Source organism: Mus caroli, unplaced genomic scaffold, assembly GCF_978045245.1.
Source record: "Mus caroli unplaced genomic scaffold, Mus_caroli_1 scaffold_2, whole genome shotgun sequence".
NCBI classification, from domain to species: Eukaryota; Metazoa; Chordata; class Mammalia; order Rodentia; family Muridae; genus Mus; species Mus caroli.
The window spans coordinates 85,760,036-85,775,868 of NW_028227257.1; positions in this window are offsets into that span (position 1 = coordinate 85,760,036).

Genomic DNA, 15,833 nt, shown 5'->3' on the forward strand with positions numbered 1-15,833 from the left:
ATAAGTGCCTGATGGATGAGTGAACAATTGAATTATTGGGTGAGGAGTATGCTGTCTGACTTTAGAAGCTACAACAAAAGCTGTTTCTCAAATTAGAATTTAAAGCTTTGTTGTGGGAACTGACATTCTCTGCACTTAGGAAATAAGAAGTGTGGGTTGTGTATACTCTCTTGCCCTGGACCCTTAGGCAGCTTTTGATAAATCTCTTTTCTATCTCTGGGTTTTGGTTTTGCATTTATAATAATGGCCTGAACATGCTTCTTACACACTGTAATTTCACTCACATAGTATTTTTTTTAAGTTCTTGCAAATCCTTAGTGTAAGGGGACATAGGCACCAAGAATTACGTTATAGAGGCAAAGAGAAGGATTCTTCAAACCAGTTTACAAAATATTCACTTCAGCAAATTCATCTCTCTGTCCCAGTTTTCTAAATCAGCCAATAATAATTATCCTATAAATCAGGCCTCCCTAAAGTTTTCCTTTTCTTTACAGTCACAATGAGCTGCGTGCTTTTTTTCTCATTACATTTTATGTCTTTGTTTTGTTTGCAAAGGCCCCTTTCTCCCTGCCATTGTAATTCTCCTTGTGTCAGGAGATGCCAAATTTATGGTTAGAAAAATGCTAACAGATGATTTTTTAAAAGTATTCTAATTACAATTTTTAAAAAGAATTCAAAAATTAAACATTCCACTTTTTTAAGGGTTACAAAAGACAAATTGGAACAAAAATCCTTGAAATGGCAAACTGTCCTATTTCTAACTGCTAGGTGCACATTATTCCACATGCAGCCACTCTAAGGTAAAGAGAATCTTGTTCTCTATGGGGCAAAGCAGTTATGCTGTACCTATGGCTAATACCTAAAGGGGAGCAAAAACTAAACAATAAGTATGAAAAGGCATAGGCAGGTTGAGATTCTCAGGCACTAATGATCTTTCTAGATCTAAGCCCAGACTCCATAGCATCAAGGTGAAAGACATTTAATGATCAAGGAAAAAAATAAAACTAATGATTGATTACCTAATACAATACTGAAACAAGTACTTTTAAGAGAATCCATTGTCTGAATACAATAGATCTCCGCCAAGTGGTTGTGGATCAAATTATAGACCAGATCAGAAAGTACAAAAGTTGGAAGAAACTTGGGATATAATTGAGATTTAATGGTACAGAGATGTATTTTGAATAGATCTAAGATCATAAAATGAACTAAGAGGCAAGACTAAATCTCATAGCCCTTATTCTTCTTCCCTCCAGCCAGGTATTGTCCATCAGATCTGCAAGCATCTTCCCTAGGAACTGTTTTACCTTTGGATAACTTTACCCATCAGTATACCTGAAAATCACTGGGAGCACCACAAAGATTATCTAAACCTTGAGTCTTCTGCAATCTCCTTGGTAACACTGAGAAAATACAACCTCTGCACACCTATGTGTAGCACTACAATTTAAACAAACTAGTGTATAACTATCACACCTTAGCTACAAATCAGAGAACAATAGGGAAACACACTCAAAAGGAAAAGTGGTTGCATAAACATTTCTCTAGGAGATAAAACATTACTTAAATCTGAGGTTTTCATCCTTCCTAATGGTAGGACCCTTTTAATACTGTTCCTTATGTTATGATGACCCCCAACTATAAAATTATTTTTACTGATATTTTATAACTGTAATTCTGATATTGTTTTGAAGCATAATGTAAATATCTGTGCTTTATTGTGGTCTGAGGTAACTCTTATGAAACAGTTATTGGACTGCCAAAGGTTTCAAAACCCACAGGTTGAGAACCTCCATGATAGCTTCCTTTTGATACAATTTACCTTTCCTCTTTGGAATGCAAAATATATATATATATATATATACATACATATATATATATATATATATATATATATATATATGTGTGTGTGTGTGTGTGTGTGTGTGTGTGTACATATATATGTCTATATATACATATATATGAAAACAAAGAATAAAATGAATTTTATGATACATATAAGACAAAGTATATGTATATATAATCTTTACATGTGTGTACACACACACATTTGGGTGTGTACATATGCATTTTATGTGTGTGTGTGAGTGTATGCGTGTGAGTGTGTGTGTGTGTGTGTGTGTGTGTGTGTGTGTGTGTATACCTTCATATCCTCTGATCTAGTGAAGCTGAGAGCAGTTCATATCATTCAGGCAGTTATATTTGATCACAGGGATGACATAAAGGACACATGTTAGTGATATATGTTTGTTGAGCATGTAACTTTGTAAGGACTTTGCCAATGAACAGTCTTTTAGGAAAGTCAAGAGAAAGACAACGTTGCCTTTGCTAATGTGTTAGGTTCAATTCAGTACCACAGTACCTTCAACTTTAGGCTATTTTCATGGCTTCAACAAGTAAAAAATGAGAATTTAGTAGCAAAATTTCACAATTTATAGTTACTTAAACATATTAAAAAGAGGTGAAATTTGGATTCTAAACTGGCCAACATATATCATGGCATGCATTTAATAAAACTAAATTGGTTATTTTAAGGAAAGTATTTTTAAACAGAGTGAAGAGACAGGCTACAGAGTTGAAAAAAATCTCTGCCAGCTAAATATCTGACAGGATATTAATATCTAGAAAATGTAAAGAACTACAAAATTAAATCCACCAAAATCATCTAATTAGTAAGTGGTCAGATAAATTCTGTAGACAGTTTTAAAATGAAGTACCAATGTCAATAAATGCATTAAAATATTCCATATGCATTCCATCAGGAATATGCATTCAGATTCTGTACCTGCCCTGTCATGAAGAAAACAAACAACAGCACTCACAAGAATGTAGAAAGAAAGATTTATACACTTTTGGTCAGAATTTAAGTTAGTGAGGCTATACAGGAATCATCATAGATACTGCTCAAATACTAAAAATAGAATACAGCTCTGATCCCCGGGATTCAGGGGAGATCGAAATATTCTCTCCAGTGACTCTCTAAGGTGGGTCCACCAGGAGCACACAGGCCACAGAAACTGCAGAACAGCTGGGAAGGGTCTATAAGCCTACCTCTGCACCCAGAAAGTGGCACTGTTCAGCAGTCTCTGTGCACTTGTCTTTCCAGGGGAGAGCTTGCTTCCAGAGTGTGCTGACACGGGCTTACAGACTCACAAGAGGAACAAGCTCCAGCCAGAGACAGCAAGAACATCTAACATCAGAGATTACCAGATGGCAAAAGGCAAATGCAAGAACCTTACCAACAGAAACCAAGATGACTTGGCATCACCAGAACCCAGTACTCCCACCACAGCAAGTCCCAGATACCCCAACACACTGGAAAAACAAGATTTGGATTTAAAATCATATCTCCTGATGCTGGTAGAGGATTTTAAGAAGGGCATTAGTAACCCACTTAAAGAAATACAGGAGAACACTGCCAAACAGGTAGAAGTTGTTAAAGAGGAAGCACAAAAATCCCTTAAAGAGTTGCAGGAAAATACAACCAAACAGGTGAAGGAATTGAACAAATCCATCCAAGATCTAAAAATGAAAGTATAAACAATAAAGAAATCACAAAGGGAGACAACTCTGGAGATAGAAAACCTAGGAAAGAAATCAGGAACCATTGATGCAAGCATCACTAACAGAATACAAGAGATAGAAGAGAGAATCTCAGGTGCAGAATATTCCATAGAAAACATGGACACAACAATCAAAGAAAATGCAAAATGCAAAAAGATCCTAACCCAAAACATCCAGGAAATGCAGGACACAAGGAGAAGACCAAACCTAAGGATAATAGGCATGGATAAGAAGGAAGATTTCCAACTTAAAGGGCTATTAAATATCTTCAACAAAATTATAGAAGAAAACTTCCCTAACCTAAAGAAAGAGATGCCCATGAACATACAAGAAGCATACAGAATTCCTAATAGTTTGGAACAGAAAGGAAGCTCTTCCTGTCACATAATAATCAAAATGCCAAATGCACAAAACAAAGAAAGAATATTAAAAGCAGTAAGGACAAAGGATCAAGTAATATATGAAGGCAGACCTATTAGAATTACACCAGTCCTCCTGTGGGCACAATTCACAGATACCTATCTATTACTGTAGTAGACATTCTTTCATGCAAGTGTAGTATGTATTATTGCTTTCTGAATCTAGATGAAGATTCCCTGGAACTGGACAACATGAGGACTGCCATGTTGGTGCTATTGAACGAAGGTGTTATAGGAGAACAACCAGTGCCCTTAACAACTGAGCAATCTATCTTAGCCTCCAAACATGAATAAAGTCTTGTTCTCTTAAAAAAAAAAAAAGAATTACATCAGACTTCTCAACTGAGACTATGGAAGCCAGAATATCCTGGACAGATGTTTTACACACCCTAAGAGAACACAAATGCCAGCCCAGGCTACTATACCCAGCAAAACTCTCAATTACCATAGATGGAGAGACCAAAGTATTCCATGACAAAACCAAATTTACACATTATCTTTCCACAAAACCAGCCATTTATGGGATAATAAAGGGAAAACTCCAACACAAAGAGGGAAAATACACCCTAGAAAAAGCATGAAAGTAATCTTTCAAAAACCTAAAAGAAGTAAGCTACATGAACAGAGTCCCAACTCTAAAAACAAAAATAATAGGAAACAACTATTTTTCCTTAATATCTCTTAATATCAATGGACTGAATTCCCCAATAAAAAGACATAGACTAACAGACTGGTTACATAAACAGGACCCAACATTTTGCTGCATACAGGAAACCCACCTCATTAACAAAGACAGAAACTACCTCAGAGTAAAAGGCTGGAAAACAATTTTCCAAGCAAATGCTCAACTGGAGGTCAGCATGTAGAAGAATACAAATCAACCCATTCTTATCTCCTTGTACAAAGCTCAAGTCTAAGTGGATCAAGGAACTCCACATAAAACCAGAGACACTGGAACATATAGAGAAGAAAGTGGGCAAGAGCTTCAAAGATATGGGCACAGGGGAAAAATTCCTGAACAGAGGAGCAATGGCTTGTGCTATACGATCAAGAATTGACAAATGGGACCTCATAAAATTTCAAAGCTTCTGTAAGGCAAAGGACACTATCAATAAGACAAAAAGGCAACCAACAGATTGGGAAAAGATCTTTACCAATCCAAAATTCGATAAAGGGCTAATATCCAATATATACAAAGAACTCAAGAAGTTAGACTCCAGAGAATCAAATAACCCTATTAGAAATGGGGTACAGTTTCTGGGCTAATATCCACTTATCAGTGAGTACATATTGTGTGAGTTCCTTTGTGATTGGGTTACCTCACTCAGGATGATGCCCTCCAGGTCCAACCATTTGCCTAAGAATTTAATAAATTCATTCTTTTTAATAGCTGAGTAGTACTCCATTGTGTAAATGTACCACATTTTCTGTATCCATTCCTCTGTTGAGGGGCATCTGGGTTCTTTCCAGCTTCTGGCTGTTATAAATAAGGTTGCTATGAACATAGTGAAGCATGTGTCCTTCTTACCGGTTGGAACATCTTCTGGATATATGCCCGGAGAGGTATTGCTGGATCCTCTGGTAGTACTCTGTCCAATTTTCTGAGGAACCACCAGACTGATTTCCAGAATGGTTGTACAAGCTTGCAATCCCACCAACAATGGAGGAGTGTTCCTCTTCCTCCACATGCTCACCAGCATCTGCTATCACCTGAATTTTTGATCTTAGCCATTCTGACTGGTGTGAGGTAGAATCTCAGGGTTGTTTTGATTTGTATTTCCCTGATGATTAAGGATGCTGAACATTTTTTTCAGGTGCTTCTCTGCCATTCAGTATTCCTCAGGTGAGAATTCTTTGTTCAGCTCTGAGCCCAATTTTTTAATGGGGTTATTTGATTTTCTGGAGTCTACCTTCTTGAGCTCTTTATATATATTGGATTTTAGTCCCCTATCTGATTTAGGATAGGTAAAGATCCTTTCCCAATCTGTTGGTGGTCTTTTTGTCTTATTGACGGTGACAATTTGCTAAAAGCATGAAACTCAAGAAGAATGAAGACCAAAGTATGGACACTTTGCCCCTTCTTAGAATTGGGAGCAAAACACCCATGGAAGGAGTTACAGAGACAAAGTTTGGAGCTGTGACGAAAGGATGGACCATCTAGAGACTGCCATATCCAGGGATCCATCCCATAATCAGCTTCCAAACGCTGATACCATTGCATATACTAGCAAGATTTTGCTGAAAGGACCCAGATATAGCTGTCTCTTGTGAAACTATGCCGGGGCCTAGCAAACACAGAAGTGGATGCTCACAGTCAGCTATTGGATGTATCATAGGGCCCCCAATGGAGGGGCTAGAGAAAGTACCCAAGGAGCTAAAGGGATCTGCAACCCTATAGGTGGAACAACATTATGAACTAACCAGTATCCCCGGAGCTCTTGACTCTAGCTGCATATGTATCAAAAGATTGCCTAGTCGGCCATCACTGTAAAGAGAGGCCCATTGGACTTGCAAACTTTATATGCCCCAGTACAGGGGAACGCCAGGGCCAAAAGTGGGAGTGGGTGGGTAGGAGAGTTGGGGGGAGGGTATAGGGGACTTTGGGATAGCATTGGAAATGTAAATGAGGAAAATACCTAATAAAATATATATATATATAAAAAGAAATGGGGTACAGAGCTAAAAAAGAATTCTCAACTGCGGAATACCAAATGTCTGAGAAGCACTTAAAAATGTTCAATTTCCTCAGTCATCAGGGAAATGCAAATCAAAATAACCCTGAGTTTCTACCTCACACCAGTCAGAATGGCTAAGATCAAAAACTCAGAATACAGTAGATGCTGGTGAGGATGTGGAGAAAGAGGAACACTCCTCCATTGCTGGTGGGATTGCAACCTGGTACAACCACTCTGGAAATCAGTTTGCAGGGTCCTCAGAAAACTGGATATAGTACTACCGGAAGATACCACTTCTGGGCATATACCCAGAAGATGCTCCAACATGTAATAAGGACACATGCTCCACTATGTTCATAGCAGCCTTATTTATAATAGCCAGAAGCTGGAAAGAACCCAGATGTCCCTCAAAAGAGGAATATAAACAGAAAATGTGGTACATTTATGCAATGGAGTACTATGCAGCTATTAAAAACAATGAATTTATGAAATTCTTAGGTAAATGGATGGATCTGGAGGATATCATACTGAGTGAGGTTGCCCAATCACACACATGATATGCAGTCACTGATAAGTGGATATTAGCCCAGAAGCTTAGAATGCCCAAGATACAATTTGCAAAACACATGAAACTCAAGAAGGAAGACCAAAGTGTAGATCGATACTTTAATCCTTCTTAGAAGGGGAAACAAAATACCCATGGAAGGAGTTACAGAGACAAAGTGTAGAGATGAGACTGAAGGAAGGGCCATCCAGAGACTGCCCCACCCAGGGACCCATCCCATAAACAACCACCAAACCCAGACACTATTGTGCATGCCAACAAGAGCTTGCTGACAGGAGCCTGATATAGCTGTCTCCTGAGAGGCTCTGCCAGTGCCTGACAAATACAGAAGTGGATGCTCACAGTCATCCATTGGATGGATCATAGGGTCCCCAGTGAAGGAGCTAGAGAAAGTACCCAAGAAGCTGAAGGGGTTTGCAGCCCCATAGGAGGAACAACAATATGAACTAACCAGTACCCCCCGAGCTCCCTGGGACTAAACCACCAATCAAAGAAAACACATCATGGGACTCATGGGTCATATGTAGCATAGGATGGCCTAGTCGGTCATCAATGTCAGGATAGGCCCTTGGTCCTGTGAAGGTTCAATGCCCCAGTATGGGGGAATGTCAGGGCCAGGAATTGGAAGTGAGTGGGTTGGTGAGCAGGGTGTGGTTGGGAGGGGATAGGGGATTTTCAGAGAGGAAACTAGGAAAGGGGATAACATTTGAAATGTAAATCAAGGAAATATCTAATTTAGAAAAAGAAAAAGAAAAAATAAGAATTCTCTGCATCTTTATACCTATCTTGATTACAAAAGTTACCATTTACAAAGAAGCATGAACATCAGGATTTTAACTATCACACTATTCATAATAGTTACAGAATTAGCCTGGCTTTTCCCCAGTAGATGAATCAATGAAGAAAATGTGGACCAAATATCTAACAGAAAACATTTGCAGCAGGAGAGCTTTATTTTGCTAAGTTACAGGTAGATCCTGATTCATCATGACATAGAAGGCACTTAGTGGGTGGCCAATGCTCCTCCACACCCAGGAAGCAGAAAGAGATTAATGTCTGTGCTCATCAGCCCTCCTCAAGACTGTACTTCAAGACCAGGTGAACAAATGTTGGGTCTTTCCTTTAGGGTGGGTCTTCCTACTTCAACTAACTGAACCAAAATACTTCGCCATTCTGGCAGGAGTCTTGCCTTCTAGGCAATTCCTGTCAAGTTGACATAGGCATAAACATAGATACAAAACACCAACAAAAGGGGAAAAGAGGGAGATAATTAAAAGTTATGGGTAAGGGGATATGAGCAAAGTACATGATATGCTTGGATGAAAATACTAATGAAACCCATTACTTTACATATGAATATAAAGTAAGATTAAAATAAACAGAAGGTATTTTTGCCAAGTTGCCCTGAAACCTGGAAGGATAACCTAAGAGTAAAATATGAATATTTTATTAATATCAAACAATTGTTTCTGGGAACAAAAAAAAGCCTACAAACTCTTCATCAATCATAGCACTAATAAATAAACAAAGACAAAATGCCTATCAGCAGTCACTGAATTATTGAGCATAAGGCTTGTGTGCTGCAGTTTTATGAGTCAGAACTCAAAATTGTATGAACCTATAAGTAATCTTCACAAACATCATAGCCAAATTAAAGAAATTGTCCAACACAATGCATTCAGTTGAACACATTATAATAACAATTTGAAGAGGAACCTCCTACCAAAAACTAATGAACCTTGCCCACCAGCATCCCATTTAAACAGAATGGTACTAACCAGATTGACAAATAAACTCAAGCCTAGCAGCTGATCCTTGGCACCATGAGTGCATGTTATGCAGAAGATCAAGAGGTTCTCCAAAAGTTGTTCAAGTCCCACCTTCACACACCACCACCACCACCACCATCATCATTATCATCACAATCATAATAAGACAACAATAGCAATAAAACCAACAATCTTCACAAAGAGAAGGCAGCTCTACAGTTAGCTTCTTCTCTAGACTGCTTGCTATACAAACATGAGGATCTGAATCTGATTCCCAGGACCCTCATAAAAAGCCAGGTGTGATGGTGGGAGTTTGTAATCCCAGTTCCAGAGAAATGGAGAAAGATGGATCCCTGTGTTTGCTGCCCTACCCTAACTGAAGAGTCCTGGACACAGGTGAGAGATTCTATTACAGAAAACAAAGTAGACTGCTGTCTACTTCACAAACATCATAGCCAAATTAAAGAAACTGTCCAAAACAACACATTCAGTTGAACACATCATAATAACAATTTGAAGAGGAACCTCCTACCAAAAACTAATGAACCTTGCCCACCAGCATCCCATTTAAACAGAATGGTACTAACCAGATTGACAAATAAATTTTGTCACTTGAGGAGACCCAAGGTTGTACTCTGGCCTCCACACACTTATATACACATATACCACACACACACAAACACACACCAAAAATTTAATAAAGAAACCATAAAAGGCTATGAATTTTAGGATGTAAAGATGACCAGATGACATGGGTATAAAACAAACAGCATGAATGCTGAAGTGAAAAAGAACCAGACATTATTAATCAATCCACAAACTATTTCTCTAGAAAATGATAGACACAGCACCCATATTGCAGGATTGTCATGAATCAGTATGGAGTTCAATCCCAAGCAAACCAAAACATCTTCTCTTTGCTCCAACCTATATTGAATATTGTTGATTTGTTTTAATAAACTCTTTGAGAACTATCAAATAATTTCTATCACGTCACAAGTTTATCCAACAAAACCCACAGCCTATCAAAGTGCAGAGTTACAGAGCCTAGTCTCAACTGATACAAATGTAACACAATTCCTACACCCAAGGCTTAAGAAAAAGGGAGACAGAAAGATTTTAAGAGCCAGAGAGTTTCCTGTGAGATTGTGTCCTCTAGAAAGGACAGAGAAGCAACCCCCAAGAGACCCATGCAATCTCTAAAAGCACAGCACAGGTAAAAAATGTGGCCCCGGCTTCCCAGTGTAGGAAAAGCATGCCCATGGTTTGGCTCCTCCTCTGGGAACACTCTGATACTGAGGTTGGGAGGCCAAAGTTGACTGTAAACAGTGCTTATGTGACTGTGTTTATGTCACATATGTAGGTGAGTCTCTAACCTTACACTGGATCATCTGGTTTCAGCTAGTGCTCACGGCCTGCTCTGCAGAGGGCTTCTTCATGTCAGTGTGATGTGTGTGTGTGTGTGTGTGTGTGTGTGTGTGTGTGTGTGTGTGTGTGTGTGTGTGTGTGTTAGTGTTACATCTAATCTTTCTGGTTCTTTCCTGAGACCCATTCAAAAGGGAGATGACTGTCCTCACAAGCCTTGACTATTACCTAGACTGCCCTCAGCTGCAATCCTCCCTCCCACATCTGAACACCTCTGAAGATAATCCCAGGATCCGTTATATCTGAACCCTCTGAGGTAAAACTGAAATATGGAGAAATTGATCCATAGTCTTCACAGACACACCTCATTCTCAACTTTTCAAGCCCATGGTCCTGTGCAGTGCTAGTTGCTTCCTAATTACTAATCCCTTTGGCAAGCCAGGTACCAGTCCCTGTGTTTCTTCACACCCACTCCTACTCTTCCAAGCAGGCCAGTCACTGGATGCTTAGCCAAATAATGATGACCACTCTCACAAGCACTCCTGGCTCTCTTTTAAAATTCTGCATATTCATGTCATGTACTATGTCTACATGTGATATTTTGGTGCAAATATGTGTTTTAATGTTCAAATAAGGCCAAACACATCTGTCTCTTCAAATATATATATCATTTCTGGTCCTGAGAAAAAGACTTTCTGCACCTCCATGTCCTGTCATCTCACCTCCTACCAGTCACTCAGAAAGTCGCATCCTATACTCTACAGCACAGCATTTTATCAAGCATTGGGGTGCAAGGATACCTGTCTGACTCACTTTGAGTGTGTCTTAGAAGCTCATGACTCTTCTCGGATTCCACTTGCATGAAAGCATTTGGCAACTTCATAAATGCATACAAGGCATTCATGTTTAATGCATTTATCAGCTGCTTTTTCTCTTCTAATTCCGTAATAAAAAAGCAATATATTTTTTAACTCAATAGATATTCAGAGACTGTACCACTGCAATTTGAAGATATAAGACGTTGAATTCAATGGCAAGAGTGTCCTGCTTCATGTTATGTCTAATACCAGGACATATTCTCCCTTCTTCTGATGCTCAATTAAGCTTTACTTCTTAGAAGAAATTCTAGTTCCTCATAACTGAGAAGGAAATTGCTCTTGATGAGTTAAAGCAGCAGTGAACTTCTGCCCATTCTGAGACAGGCCAGGGAACATTATGTCTTTCTCTGGTTGTGGCAGAGGTTCCCCCGCCACAGAGCTCATAAAAAAAGTCCCATTATCCCCTTTTTCACATATTGCCCAAGGTACAGGTAATGCGAGTACCTTCTGTGCCACAGTTCAGAGGGGCGGAGACAGAATACATAAACCAAAGTTGGTATGAACAGAAGAGAGAATATAATGTGACAGACATGTGAAACCAAATGGTTTTCTCACTTATCTTTTGTTGATGGAAGGTGATTTGCTGTTGCATGAAGGATGGCTCATCCTTCACATGAATGAAGCTTTCTGCAGCATTGAGTGGGGCTTGGCCACATTACTAGATCAGATACACTGCAACTGCCCGATGTCACAAGCCATCTATTGTCCCAGATTCACCTTCTGGGCTCAGAGCCACAGTCTGTGAGGCTAAACCATCATTATTCTCCCAAATGCAACCCACACCTCTTCATTATCCATCCCCCACCCCAAACACTTTCATTGATTGAGCTCTGTTGCTTCTCCCAGTGCAGAATCTAGGACATAGACAACAATCATCACCTTCCCTTACCACCCACACCCACCAGTTATTTCCTTCCCTTTCAGATGAATTGTCATCTGTCAGCCCAGATCTGTTCCTTCTATGCCTTGTGCATACAAAGTGAGGGGCAAAGGAAGCCTGAGCAACTCCTTTCTGAGCAAAGCACCTTTCTCCATCATTTCCACTTGGGTCAAAGGCTGTTTTCTTTCATCTGTGTCACAGAATGCTCCCCAACTGAACCACAGAGTGAGTGAAGCATGGGAAGATGCCCTTGAATTGGAAGCTGCTTCAGGACTCACCTGCATCTGATCCCCAGTGCAAACCACAATCTCAGCAAAGGAAACCAGATCCTACTGGAAAGCTGCCAATACTCTGATGAAAGTAGCTAATTTCTAATTTTTTTAATGAATATCAACATCTCCCCTGCTTGGTTAAAACATCTACTGACTGAGGGCACAAGACATGAAATATCTGTTATTACAGTAGATGGGCAGTGATTTCCACCTGAAGATGTCTCTCTTGTGATCTAGCTTCAACTTCTCCACTCTCTCTCTCTCTTAATATTCTAAAGTGGATATTTTTAAATATGGTTCCAGATTCTCTGCCATGACCCTTTTAAAACTGTATGTATGGAACTGTAACCAATGACTCACCAGTAAGACCTGCACTGTGGCTCTTGCTTTCCCAGATCCCCTCTTTTTACTTCTACATATGTTATGCAAAACTGAGTAAAATCTACTATACTTTGTTTCACATTAAGCTTATTGACTAGAGCTCCCACTAGATCTTTAACAAACACTTTATTTTAAAACTATATCTCCCCCTAGTCCCTAATGGGGATGATTATTTTAAGTGTTACTGTAGTGTTTTGTGTTTGCTACAAAATTAAATTATCCTGTAGTTGGTTCATTGTTTCCCCTTCCTCATCTCTCTGTAGGTTCAGACTCTTGCCCAGTGAATTGGCTTCCCCTCTGGCCTCTTATCACTCCCAAATATAATCAACGAGTTATATCTTCATTCTGGTCACTAATAGAAGGAAATCAGAATGTAGAAATATCTCTTAGAGTTCAAAGCTGATACTAATGTATCTGTCTGCCAATTTTCTTTAAGTATATGTGTAGTTACTAAGGAAGCCAGGTAAGAATGCATTTGAGGGTTTTCAACATTCAACTAATTAAAGACTTAGTACTGGTAATGGTCCATCCATACTAGAGCCTGCTCCATATCTTCACAACCACATATAGACACACAGTAAACAATGGTTTCCTGTGATGCATTCCACGATGCAAGCATACATGCAGTCCAACACAACCTCCAACAAAGGAGCCAGAGTTTTCCTACAAAAATTCATGAACTCTCAAAAATGTAATGTTTGTTTCTTTTCATCATTCCCATCCCAGTTTGGAGAAAAAGGCTCCAAAATGATAATAAAATTTACTATAGTCCTGATTAAAAGGGTGATTTGAGGAGGCATCAATGTCTTCACCAAGTGAAGCACCATAGAGGTGTGATCCATGCTGGGTCCCAAAGGACAATGAAGCTGGATAAGGAAGGTCAGAGAGAGTAAAAAGGCTCAGAAGCAAACCTCCCTACAGCCTTTATGTGATACTATCTTTAACCACTTCCTTCCAGCCCTGTAATTCATTGGTTAGCATGAATGAAAAAGATTTTCTTTTTACATAGCAACGTTTCCCCTTCAAATATTTTGTCTAGGCAGGCGGGCAGGTGGGCAAGTGGGCAAATGATATTCACTCAGAGGCCAGAGAAGAGTCATTCTCTATCAATAAGGTCAACATACTACCCTCCGGAGACTCAGATGCTCTGAAGATTTAGAGAGAATGTGTGAAAGGAAATGAGGGAAGATATGCCTTTGTCCATCTATGCCTGTCCTATAGGGAGACCAACCATCCTGATTTCCCTAGAACTGTGTTGGTTTTAATAGTGGAGATGCTGCTCTCTATCACATTCATTGAGTCTTTCAATTGAACCTAAGTCTCACTGTGTCCACTAGTCTAGGCAGCCAGCATAGTGCTGGGATTACAGGAAGGAGACCGCACCCACCCAGAATATAGTGAGTTCTGGAAATCCGAACTCTGGTCCTCACAGTTGAGTGGCACTGAACACTACAAAATTATTCAGCACCCATCATGTTCCAGGTATTGAGTTACTATGTTATAAAAATTGTATCAATTTTCACAGAACTCTTCTAAGGTAGGTGTGGTAGTGTGAACAAGCTGGACTGTCCTGGAACTTGCTCCTGTAGATTGACCTTAAATTTTTCATTGCTGCATTTAGATTGTTATAGATTGGGCCATGGTATAAAAATAGGAGGTGAAACTCATTTCTAGTTCTTTGTAAGATGAAAATGACACAGTGTTAGATATGGTCTAGCGTGAAACCTCAAGCTCTGTGGCTTTCCAGATCAGCAACAGTACAATACTGAATTGAAAGGAAGGAAAGATGTTTTTATAATGACATTACAAAATACAATATATAACCTAATGAATGAGATAGCAGCAATCTCATAGCAAACACTACATGTTATCATTATACATTATATATTATAATAGACTATATTTCAAAGCCCAACTGTGGCCTACAACTCACTCCAACAGGAGAAAGGCCAAATACAGCTGTAGCCTAAACTGCTTCTTCCGTATTATATCTCAACATAAGGGTTACAGGCATGCATGCAGTAAACCCACATGTGTCGCACATGGCTTAAATGTGCTTCATTTACACAGAATGAGAAATAGCATCACATGTATATATCACTCTTAAAAATAGCTGACATGTTTAGCAAGCAGTGAATAGACATACACAAAAAGGCAAACAGGTGTGGCTACAAATGCTGTAGAGATGCAACAACATTCATTTGGTAGCAAACTGGCACTGCCATCTGACAAATGCCTCTACTTTTCAGCCTGCTCCCTCTTGCCCTCAGCAACATTTATCTCAAGGAGTAATCATGAGTAGAGAAAGCTGCTCCTCAGATTGACTTGGATTGTTTATGAGGTCTCTCTCTCTCTCTCTCTCTCTCTCTCTCTCTCTCTCTCTCTCTCTCTCTCTCTCTCTCTCTCTCTCTGCTCTCACATTAGTTCATAGGATAAGTTTTTAAGTAGAAATGTGATTCTTGACAAAAGCAATGTCCATGAGTAAATTAAAGTAACTTTGAATAGCATGTGACTAGCATCAAGGAAAGGTTTCTACAGTATAGGGAAGAGGATGGGAAGGCTTATTCTCTAAATCCCTTTATGTGAGAAGTTTCTCACCACTTAAGGCCAAGCTTGGGTATTACTTTCTGCATGACCGAACTCTCTGTCCTGTGCTTTCAATAGTCTGTGTATACACCTGTCTAACAAGACTCACCACATTGTGTATGTGGCCTTGATTACCCATAGTGAGTCTCTGGATTCAGTAATTCTGTGGCGAGACAGCATACACACACACACACACACACACACACACACACACACACACAGCAAGCACCATTCTGTCAGGATACAGCATTTAAAGACATTCAGGAAGCCATCAAAATTTAAAGTCAGACCTTCCTTTGAGAAATGCAGTACTTTCCCTAGAAATCCTAGGTGATTCCTAAAGAGAAAAAGAGAGCCATCTTTAAGACGTTACCATTTTAAAAAATCACAAGTTATTTCCCAGAGGCTAACTGAAACTTTAGATCCATTACTGAGAGATAAGACTTCCTAGGTCTTCCCCAACAAAAGTCATGTGTCTC